Consider the following 11,205-nt stretch of genomic DNA (forward strand, 5'->3'; position numbering starts at 1 on the left):
AATAAAAGTTAGGGCCCTGGTCATTTTATTCAATCAAGGAATCTGTTAATTTCTAGTTGGCACCAGAACTCTCATTCATTCATTCATCCATCCATCCATTCATTCACTCATTTCCTCATTCCAGTATCAAATCTCCACTGAGTTTCTGTAATGTGCTTTGCTCTCAGACATCATATTCTTTTTGTTTATTGGTTTGTTTGTTTGTTTGTTTCTTTGAGACAGGTTTTCTCTGTGTAGCTTTGGCACCTTTTCTGGAACTCACTCTGTAGCCCATGCTGGCCTGGAACTCACAGAGATCTGCCTCCCTCTGCCCCCTGAAGTGCTGGGATTAAAGGTGTGTGCCACCACCACCCAGATGATACCATATTTTTAACGGTGGAGACTACGAAGTGCACTTCCTTCCTGAAGTACACACTAGAACAGGAAAAAGAACAATTATAACATAAAGTGTGTCATTGTGGGTAAGCTTACGGATGAAGAGGTAGAGAAAGAGCCTGTTGCTCTTGCTGTCACAGTATGAGCCCATCTTTGTGGCTAGCATCTTAACAAAGCTGAGCAGAAAATGGCTTGAGGGTGATGTTGGAATCTTGAGCAACAATGAGAATTTAGATCAGGAGCTTCTAGAAAGAAAGATGGACTCACAGTAGAGATGGGGAGAAAGTAGAAGAGGAGACTCTAAGTGTGACATAAGGGCTGAGAGACTAGAGAGGGTAGAGATGGCTATAGTGGTATTTTGTTGTGCCTGTGAATAAAGCTCCTACTGTGTTCTTAAAGCTTTAGGGCAAATTAAGCTACATAGTTTGTTCTCCCTCTCCCTCTCCCTCTCCCTCTCCCTCTCCCTCTCTTTCTCTCTCTCTCTCCCCCTCTCTCTCTCCCGCCCCTCTCTCTCTCCCGCCCCTCTCTCTCACACACACATACACCACAGAGACAGAGAGAGATCCACACACAGAGATGGAGAAATTTGGAGACCACATGGGGAACCCAGAGTAAAACCACAGTGGTCTTAGGGCAAGGTGACTTCTCAGGGCAACATCTTTAGCTGAGCAAGAGTCTTTTAGAATGGTTGTGTTTTCCTAGTTGGGGCTCAGTGTCTGACCACTTCCAGGCTCTCTGCACCTCACCATTTCATCATGGCACAATAACCAGTCATGCTCCCCGATAGTTCCCGCTGTCAGGGCTGGTTCCTTAGCAGTCTCTGGGGGAGATGTGTCTGATTCTTTCTCTGGCATCTGTAGATGCCACCTTTGACATCTCTGGGCTCCCAGCTGTCATTTCGTTTGTATCTCCATCTTCACAGAACTTCCTCTCTGTGTGACATCCCATGCCTTCAGCTCTTCTAAGGACAACAACGCAGGATTTAGGGCCCAACTTCAACCCAAGATGATTTTTTTAAATCCTGAACTAATAACCTTTACAAAAACCCATTTCCAAGGTGAGATACTACCTGAGGTTCCTTCCATGTGAGCATAAATCTGGGGACACACAATGCACCCAGTACAGAAGATAAGCTCAGGGATAAATTTTTCAGGCTTGGGGTGGGGGATTTGCTACCTTGAGTCTGGCCTGGTTAGCCAGTAAATTGATTGAGGTTACTTACAGAAGCATGGGGGATTCAAAAGCAGTTGCATCACCAAAAAGGCCAGCTTTGCATGGATGATGACTCATGAAAGATACAGTCCTGGCTCCCAGCATGGCTTGCAGGTGGCCTCTGCTGGCCTGAGAGTCTCCCCTCCTCAGCAGTTACTACTGCTTACATAGCCTTGGGGAGAGGCCTGGTGACTTTCTGGGCTTCATGGGCTTTGTAAGTCATGTGCACAGGCTGCTGCTCCTTCCTGTAGGAGAGAGTATTTCAAATTTAAAAAAAAAAAAAAAATGGCTACCCAACGAAAGGACCAGAGGCTCCCAGGAGTATAGTTGGGGCACCGGGGTAGAAAGGATGAGAGCAGAGGGGTCAGCAGAGGACACGTGCCTGTGGGCTTTCAGATGGAACATGAGAGATTCTTACCTAGACCTATTGCTCAGGCAACCAGAGAGAATTTGAGAAGGGAGGAGTTACAGGGAGGGCAGAGGGAATTGGTGGATGTTTTGATCCACATAGGTCACTTTCTAGGCCCTCCAGGTATCACTGAAGTACCACATCCACACACAGCCAGCAAAGGATCTTACCCAGCACCCAGCATGGTGTGGAGCCAATGGCTTCCCAGTTCCCACCAGTGTTTCCTTATGTGGAGTAAACAGAATCAGAAACACATGGTTCCTGCTTCCCCCACACAAACAGCAGCAGCCTGGAGGCCTTGCAAGAGCAGCTTCTAAGTCCTGCTTTGAAGCGCTCTGGGCCAAGCCCAGAGGAAAAAAAAGATTTGCCACAAGGAACAGCTTTCTTGGCCTCCCTGGAGCGGTGTCTCCCTGTGTCCCAGCCTCCCTGAGTCCCCCTTCCCCTCTCCCCTGCACTCCTGGCAGGGTACATGCAGAGAGAATGATGTAGGTTCTAAAAGGACACATCTGAAACTCTTTAATGAGCTGTGTGTGGTGCCTGGCTACTGGGCTTCTAGAGAGAGAAGCTGTAGGGAGTGAAGGGAGCCTAAAGATGGAATCCAAAAACCTTGGGAGAAATCGGAGGGGCACCGAGGCCTTACCCCACAGGAATGCATTGCAAGTGATAAAAATGCTACAGGCTTAGGGCTCTAATATAACTGCTTCCAGATCCTAAGCCTGCTGCAAAACTTGAAAGCTGGAAGCAAGCTGTGTCCAATGGGAGGGCCCGGACAACACACAGCCATTTCAAAGCAGGCCCCCAGTGAAGGCACCAAAATATATAGGTCATAATGCCACATTAAATAAATGAATCATAAGAAAGTTCTTAAAAAAAAAAACCACAATCTTTGTATCATTCTTGGTTGCCTGAGAGGATTATCTATTATAGTATCCATTAAGTATAATAAAGAATTAAAATACATATGCTCAATCATGTCCCTTCTAGTTTGCAAAAATATGTGAGAATAGAAAGTATTGTTGCATGCCTTTCCATAGGTCAATAAAGTTTTGCTTAAATTAGGTTACTGAATTTTTTTATTTAGTGTATCAATTAATCTTCTAAGAAAACAGCAACAGATAAAGTATTTCCTCTAGCTGGTAAATTATATACTCTTTCATATGACAGAATTAATGAAAATTTTTCGGTGTCTTTTGAGTTGCATATAGAATGGCTGACATCTAGTCAGTGTACTATTAAATTTAGTAAGGGTGTATTATTGAATAAGACAATGCCTGCTGTGAGGAAGTAAATCAACAAAAGCTTTTAAATAATTATGTACTATATACATATATAGAAAAAAGTGTTTAAAATGTCTCAAACTATAACAGCACTTGTCCTTGAGAATTAAGTCTCTGTGTATGTTTTGATTTCTTTTTTTAAAAAAAGTATAAGGAGTGGCAGTGTGGCTCAGTGGTAGAGCATTTGTCTGCTTTGTATAAGGCCCTGGTTTTGATCAACATAGCTGTAAAAAATGAAACTGACAAACAGAGCTTGAGAGATGGCTCAGTGAATAAAGGTACTTCTTATTCTTCCAGAGGACCAGAGTTGGGCTCCCAGCACCCACGCTGGGCAGCTTAGAACCACGTGTAGCTCCAGCTCTATGGGAGCCAACACCCTCTTCTGCCCACCACACCCAAGGCACTCATATAAACACAGGACAAACAAAAATACATTGGCCTGTAGACGTAAACACCCATAAGTTGTAATTAAAAGTAGCTGCTGTCTCCACGCGCCAATCTGTGGCCAGACTTTCTAAACGTTTTAGTATGCTTTTCATAAAAGCTCGTGGTGTCCAATTTTTTGTAATTTTCATTACAGATGGGAAACTGGTGAAACTCAGAGACGAGGAGAACAGCAAAAATGCAGAAAGCTTATCTAACCCAGATCTGGAGGGGAGAAGACAGGCAGTATTGTAACCCAGGGTAAGCACAGGCTGGGGACAGCGTGGGATGGCTGCCCACACAGAGCCAGAGCTGCCAGAGAGTCTGCAGAAGTGAGGGGATCAGATGCCTCCCCAGCCAGCCAAACCAGAAGCTGTCCCCAAGTGCCCTCAACTAAGGAAGGGGCTGGAGGCCAGGGTGGCAGGAAGCTTAAGAAGCAGACTGTCCCTCGAAGTGAATCCAACCCTTCATTTTACAGAACAGGTAACCGAGGCCTGGAGAAGGAAAGGACACTCACAAGAGCACATAGTAAAGGAGTGTGAGAGTGAGCGAGAACTCAGACCCTTCGAGGGGCACACTAGATCTCACCAGACAATGAGCCGGCCAGCAAGGATGCACAGGTGCACAGAGAACAAGGTCATTGCTCACCATCAAACCATTATTTCCCACATGTCACCGCTTACAGGTAAACCAAGACTTTGATCTCCAGAGCTTCAGGCCCAGTTCTGATCATATTCTCTGAGTACTCTGAGGCCACTGAGGCACAGATTTCTGACTTGTCCTGCCATGCTGATGGCTCACAAACTCTCAAAGGTTGCGCTTCAGTCATCCCAAACCCCTGCCTCCTTATTAAGTTCCTCGTCCACTTAATCCACATCAGTCCATCCATCTATCTATTCATCCAAACACCCTGCCATCCTCATATCTATGCATCCATCCACATTTATCCATCTGTCCCACAGCCAGGCAGCCAGCCAGGCATTAACTTGATCAGTTCATTCATCTTAACTTATTTTCTTTTTCCTTTTCCTCTCTGAAAATGTTTATTATATTTATTCACTTGGTTTTGGAGTGAGTCATATGCACTTTGGTGCTCATGTAGAGATCAAAAGACGACTTGTGGGAGTCATCTCTTTCTCTTTCTACCATGTGGGCCTTGGGAACTCTGGTCTTGAACTCTGGTCCTCAGGCTTGGCAGCAAGCTCCCTTACACACTGAGCTATCTCACTAACCCTTCTTTTCTCTTGGCTTCCTCTTTTCTCCTTTCCAGTTCCTCCTGACTTTTTATTCAATACATAATCAAATGCGGGCCAGGCACTTAACTCAAATGACCTAAGGAAGGAAGTCCCCAGATGGCATACAATCTTTGGGGAGAACTGATCACGTGTGCAGACTATTTCAGTCCACAGAGGACATGTGGGCTTCATGTACAACAGCTGTAACTGCTCTTTACATTCTAGTGGGAAGAGCCAAAGGACCCATGGTGGGGAAGGTGAGCGCTCTGGGGCTGCAGGAGGTGTCCGCACTGAGGAAATCCTGGATATGGAAGGCCCGCGCACTTAGAGGATGGCGTTATGGTATGTGGAGACAGTCCCTGGCTGCAGCTCTGCCTTGAATACTGATGCCGAATCTGTGACTCCTCCATCTTGCACCCTGTGAGGACATACACCCCTGCTGCCACCCCAAGGAGCACACTGCTTGGCAGTTGGAGCAATCCTCTTGACTTTTACCATCACTCACCACTTTGCCCACAGATACTGGACCCTGATTCATCAGCAACCCTCCAAATGGCTCCCACCTCCCACGGTATTCATGAGTCCATCGCCCAAGGAACATGGATGTGGCAAAAACCTTTCCCCTACTTCTGTCCATACTCCCCAGCCCAGACATCCCTCCCCCACCCCACCCATCATCGGCCTCCATCTTTTTCACTATCGTCAGCTCAAAACTCCTCAGCATCCCTGTCACCTGGAGAATGGACCCGCTTATATCTTGACGCCTTCTCCTTCTGCAGCATCCCTGTCACCTGGAGAATGGACCCGCTTATATCCTGACGCCTTCTTCTTCTGCATCAGGCCTCCTCTTCACTGCTCTTCACATGTTTCTGAGGCCCAGCCTCTTGTCACACCCAGCCTCTTCACCAACTGGACTCCCTGTTGCCAATGCTCTCCTCACCCCCCACTCCCCACCCCCCACCTCGCCATGCTCCTTCCCCACAGCCTCTATTTAGAACATTCCAGAAGGTCTGACCATGTACTTTTCCTGTTGAGCCCTTTTAAGAGTTCCCTCAGAAGGCCTTCCCAGGGTGACAAGTGTTTAGGAGAACCTGGCACCTCAGAGTGCCCTGTCAGGCTGAAGTCTTTAAAATCCCACAAACATACAGAGCTCTGTCTGCCTGAGCTGTTAATTTTTCCCTCCTTATAGAAAGCCATGCTGTCTCCTTCTACCTAAGTAATCCTCCCCATAAGCTCCCGTCTACCTCTGACACCACCCCACTCCACTCAGACAGTAAAAGGCCCCCTGGTATGCCCATAATTCTTTGGGCTTGTCTCAAGTACAACCATAGTGGACATTGTTGACACTGACTTTTTGCCCATATGTTAATTTCTTTAGAGGTCAGGACTATGGCGATTGGGCCCCAAAGGTCCAAACTCCTTCTTGTGTCTGGCATACAATAGGTGCTTAACGAGCAAGGATAGAGTCTCTCTCTACAGCAATCAGAGAGCTAGAGGGCAGATAAGGAGCAGGTTCTGGAATGTTCTCTGCCACTGGCTAGCAGAGCCAGGAAATCTGGGGTTCATGGCTTAATTTCTCTGCATCTCACTTACCTCATATGTAAAATGGAGCTGGTGTGAGGAAACTATTCTGTTCTGTCATGAAGATTAATAAATCTTAATTTATTAATTAATAATATTAATTAGTATTATTAATATTAATAAATTAATATGTACAAGGTACCTTAAATAGCACCTAGTATATACAACATGATTGGTAAATATTGAGTTCTATTACAACAGGCAATTTATGATCCTCCTCCTCCTCCTCTTCTTTCTTCTCATCTTCCTCCTCCTTCGAAAGTTGGAATCCTCTCAGATCCCTTTATCCAGAGACGAAACTCCTGTTCATCCTGCATGACCTACCTATCTAGTGTTTTTCCTCTTTGACACAGAGAATCTCTTGACCTGCCCTAATTTCTGTGGTGGCTTGTCTTGTTTCTAGAGCCCTTCCGTGTCAGCTCAGGCCTGGTTCTTGGGTGAGCCCATAGGCACCCTTGGAACAAAAATGACCCATTTTACCCACGCTCCAGTAAAAGGCAGGTAGGGGTGAAGATCTGGGTCACTGAGTAAAGAGAGAGGTCCAGGAAATGGTCACACTGCGTCAGCGTGGTGATATTCTTGTCTCTCTCCCTGTGGCCTGGAATCTGGACGTAAGGCTGAGAACACTCTCAGATGATGTAGCACCCACAGACTCAACTCCAGAGAGAGTCACACTCCACAGAGGCATGAGAAGGAATCCCGTCCTGTTCTTCTCCAAGATTCCCAGACAGTCTTGACAGGAAGACTGTACTGGGGGGAAGGGCTGTCTGGCTCTCACAGCCTCCAGAGTGTGTGAAACCCAGCGCTCCCTCCCGCCAGATTAAAAAAATTGGTATCTGCATCCAGCTGGCCTCACTGGTGCCAAGGGGAAGTATCACTTATCACAGACTTGCTCTTTGTCCATGCCACATGCTCCCTGTGTTCTGGGAGAGACCCAGTAGTCCAGCTGACTTCCCCCAATGACAGGACGCACTCTTCTAGACTGTCAAGCCGTATCTGGCTCTGCCTGTGCCTCAGCACATCTATTTCCTGTCCTTGGGAGAGCTGATGATAGATTTAAGGAAATCTGGCCAGGGTACACTCAGGACCAGAGTCCAGCTGCTCAGACACCCTTGAGTCACCCTGGTTTTGAAGGGCGTTTGGGTAAGAATGTGCTACATACAGCTGGTCGTGCTGTCCTGAGGATAAGGTGTGAGGCTTTCCTGATGGGATCGGGCAACTGCAGGGCCTGAGCGAGGGCCCCACCACTTACTTACTGTGGGCACCAACAGTGTGTCTAGAAAAAGTCTTGGCAATGCCAGTGAGCGTTTTGGGGTAACTAAAGGAATAGATGAGCTAAAAGGTGTGGGTCTCACCTCCATCTCGGTGGGTAACCAGCTGTCTGACAAAGGGCTGAACAGGGTCCTCCATAAGACACAGATGTTGAAAGTCCCATCCACATGACTTAGGTTTCTATTACTGCCATAAAACACCATGGCCATAAACCATGTGGAGAGGAAAGGGTTTATTTCACTTTATAGTGTATGGTCCTTACTCAGAGGAAAGGAGGGTCAGAATTTAAGCAGAACCTGTGGAGAAATGCTGCTTAATAGCTTGCTCTTCGTGGATTGCTCAGCTTGCTTTCTTATACAACCCAGGACCATTTGTCAAGGAATGGCACTGCCCACAGTGAGCTGGGTGCTTCCACATCCATCATTAACCAAGAAAATGTCCCATAGACTTGCCTATAGGCCAATGTGATATAGACATTTTCTCAACTGAGGTCCCTACTTTCCAGGCAACTCTAGCTCTTGTTAACTTAACACACACACACACACAGAGAGAGAGAGAGAGAGAGAGAGAGAGAGAGAGAGAGAGAGAGAGAGAGAGAGAGAGAGAGAGAACTAGTCAGCATACCTCACAATTTGAGGATATGGCAGGATCTGGAGACAGGTACTTTTGGTTTGGTTTGGTTTGGTTTGTTTTTTTTTTTTTGAGACAGGGTTTCTCTGTGTAGTTTTAGAGCCTTTCCTTGCTCTGGTTCTGTAGACCAGGCTGGCCTGGAACTCACAGAGGGATCTGCCTGCCTCTGCCTCCCTGAGTGATGGGATTAAAGGTGTTTGCCACCACTGCCCAGCTGGAGACAGGTACTTAAGGCACAGTTTCAGTAAAATGGTATCATAGGGACTGTCCCTAACTCCAATGTGACTCTTAAGACCAGGACACACAGAGAGGAAAGATCTAAGAAGACACAGAAAGAAAATGACTATCTTCAAGGCAAGGAGAGAGACAGGCCTGCTGATACCTGGATCGTGGACTCAAAGACATCAAGCTATTAGAAAATAAATTTCTGTCATTTGGGCCGATAAAATCCACAGTATTTTCCACAGATGCCCAGAGAAGCCAATACTCTCTCTGACTCCCCCCAACTTCCTCCATGCCTGCAACATGGCAGCCACTCCCTCAAGTTTAGCTCCTCCCTCTATGTTTTGTGGTCAGTCCCTGATTTATTCTTTTTCTTTCCCTGGCTCATGAATAGTAGCATGGGTGTCACGGGTGACTTCAGCGCTCACCTGCGGAAGGGCATTTTCTTGTGTTCAGGGTGGGTATTAGAACTTAGGTTGCTGGGAAGAGCCCTGAACTTGATTTGGCACAAATGTGACTTTCCTTTCTCCCCTCCTGCCTCTTCCTCTTCCCCTTCCCTGCTCCTCTCAGCCTTCCTCTTTTTTGTTTAATTAACATTTTTTCATTTATTTTAGATCCTAATCACAGTTTCCCCTCCCTCCTCTCTTCCCGTCCCCTCCCCCGGACTCCCATCTACCACCTCTCCACCCACTCCTCCTCCGTCTCCATTCAGAAAGGGGCATCAGCCCACTACTTCATTCCCCACTTTCCTTCCCCATTTCTCTTTCTCCTCTTTAAAATCCTTCTTCTTCCACTTTTCCCATTCCTCTGAGGTAGATGGCATTTCCCTGGGGAGCAGAGGACTAAAGTCACCTGAATTTTCCCATCATCTATAGCTCAGTGATCACCAATTCCAAGTTCCTCTCTGGGTCCATTTTGGTGCCCATCTCCCTTCTTCACAGCTGTAGGCAGCATCTCTAATGTATGGCCTACAACATGTACCTACCTTGTGAGATGTGTGCCTCTGACTCCCATGCACACGGTGATGGTTGCTGAGGCCGTGTTCCCAATGCTCTTCCTTCAGTCACTTCTGGGTTAAGCCCTTGCCCAGTGTCCACTCTTCCCACTGGTATTCTGTGCTCAAACCACCTAAGGCTTACACTCCCCTTCCTCAGGATGCTTCAATACTGCATGAGTTTCTTCCCACTTGATGAATATAGAGTGTGTGCATTTTCTGAGGTTCAGTTGGATTTCATTGGACAAGGAAACAACTGAGTTATCTTCTTACCTCACACAGGTGACACTTGAGGCCCTTAACAAAGCCCTCCCGAGGCTGACTCGAGGTCCAACCTCCATATGCTTTTCTGCTTGCGTCTCCTCTGGACTTGGTGGGGACAGGGCCTCCTTGGAGACAATGACTCAGGAGCTCAGCGTGCAGACCTAGGGCTCTGTTTGCCTCATGAGTTTCCAGTGAACCTCATGACCAGGTCCTTAGGGATGCCTCCTTTTAGCCATGTACTGCCTCTGAGGCAGTCAGTGCCTGGCCTAAGCCCCCAACCTGAAGCCAAATGTCTCAATGAGGGCTCAACCCACTGTCAGACATCTCAGTGAGGGCCTGTAGAACCATGGAGTATCATTGGCATGGCTCAGGTGTTAGGCATCTCCTATCACAAGCTGGGTTTGATCTACATCGCTATCCCTCCTTCCATTGTCCCCTAGAACCCCCGGCTCCTAGGATGAAGGCAGCATGCCATCCTTTGTCACAGCTGTACAGCAGCTGCTCACTGTTCCCCAGCCTGGAATGCCCGCTTGCTAGTGGCTGCCAACCCAAACCAGCCAGGAGCCAAGATGCAGCATGTGCCCAGCTCTTTCAGCAAGTCCGCAGGACCTCTGAGCCACAAGTGCTTCCTCCTGTGAGTAGCCCAGAGGCCAGAAACTCAGGAGACTGTTGCTCAGAGGCTCCACAATCCTCCGAGTTCCAGACTCTCAAGCCTGCCTGAGCCTTGGGCAATGTATTAGTTAATTTTTGTTTGCTGTGATAAATAAAACACCACAGCCAAGGCAAGTTATAGGAGTTTGTTTGGGCTTTCAGTTCCAGAGAAAAGAGTCAGTTGTGGCGGGGGAAGTGTGATGGCAGGCATGGAGGCTAGAGCAGGAGGCTGAAGGCTCACATCTTGAACCACAAACACGAATCAGAGAGAGCAAACTCAAAATGGCACTAGTCTTTACAGTCTCGAAGTCTTCAAACACCTGAGACCATGGGCCATATTTCTTTCTGCTACTTGCCTCCTTGAGAGACAGAGGAAACTGATGCCTGCCTGGCTGTGAGGAGGGCATGCCCAGGAAGTAGCAACAGCCAGTGTTGCTTCTCGTCACACAGAACTGAGACACAGAAAGATGCATTCTCCTTTCATTTTAATATCCCTGAAAGATGAGAAAGACAGGATGCATGCCTTTTTCTTCTACCAGAAAAGGTGAAATAATTTTGTTTGGTGTGTGTGTATATATTCCTGAATATGCATTTGTGTGTGTTTGTGTGTGTGTGTGTGTGTGTGTGTGTGTGTGTGTGTGTGTGTGTGTGTTTGTGTCC

At 47.2% G+C, this 11,205-nt stretch overlaps 1 long non-coding RNA gene across 2 annotated transcripts; it reads right to left on the reverse strand.

The window, feature by feature from the left end:
• Nucleotides 1-971: 971 nt before the first annotated feature.
• On the reverse strand, nucleotides 972-9,987 carry LOC121824389 (uncharacterized). 2 transcript variants are annotated; one of them, XR_013046258.1, is made up of 3 exons: nucleotides 9,904-9,987; nucleotides 1,598-1,832; nucleotides 972-1,336 (listed from the first exon to the last, which is right to left on the reverse strand). It is a non-coding gene; the product is annotated as an uncharacterized LOC121824389 (long non-coding RNA). The 2 variants fall into 2 exon arrangements; XR_006066274.2 differs by lacking the exon at nucleotides 9,904-9,987 and adding an exon at nucleotides 9,622-9,776.
• Nucleotides 9,988-11,205: the final 1,218 nt, after the last annotated feature.

This window comes from Peromyscus maniculatus, chromosome 20 (genome assembly GCF_049852395.1).
Source record: "Peromyscus maniculatus bairdii isolate BWxNUB_F1_BW_parent chromosome 20, HU_Pman_BW_mat_3.1, whole genome shotgun sequence".
Lineage (NCBI taxonomy): Eukaryota > Metazoa > Chordata > Mammalia > Rodentia > Cricetidae > Peromyscus > Peromyscus maniculatus.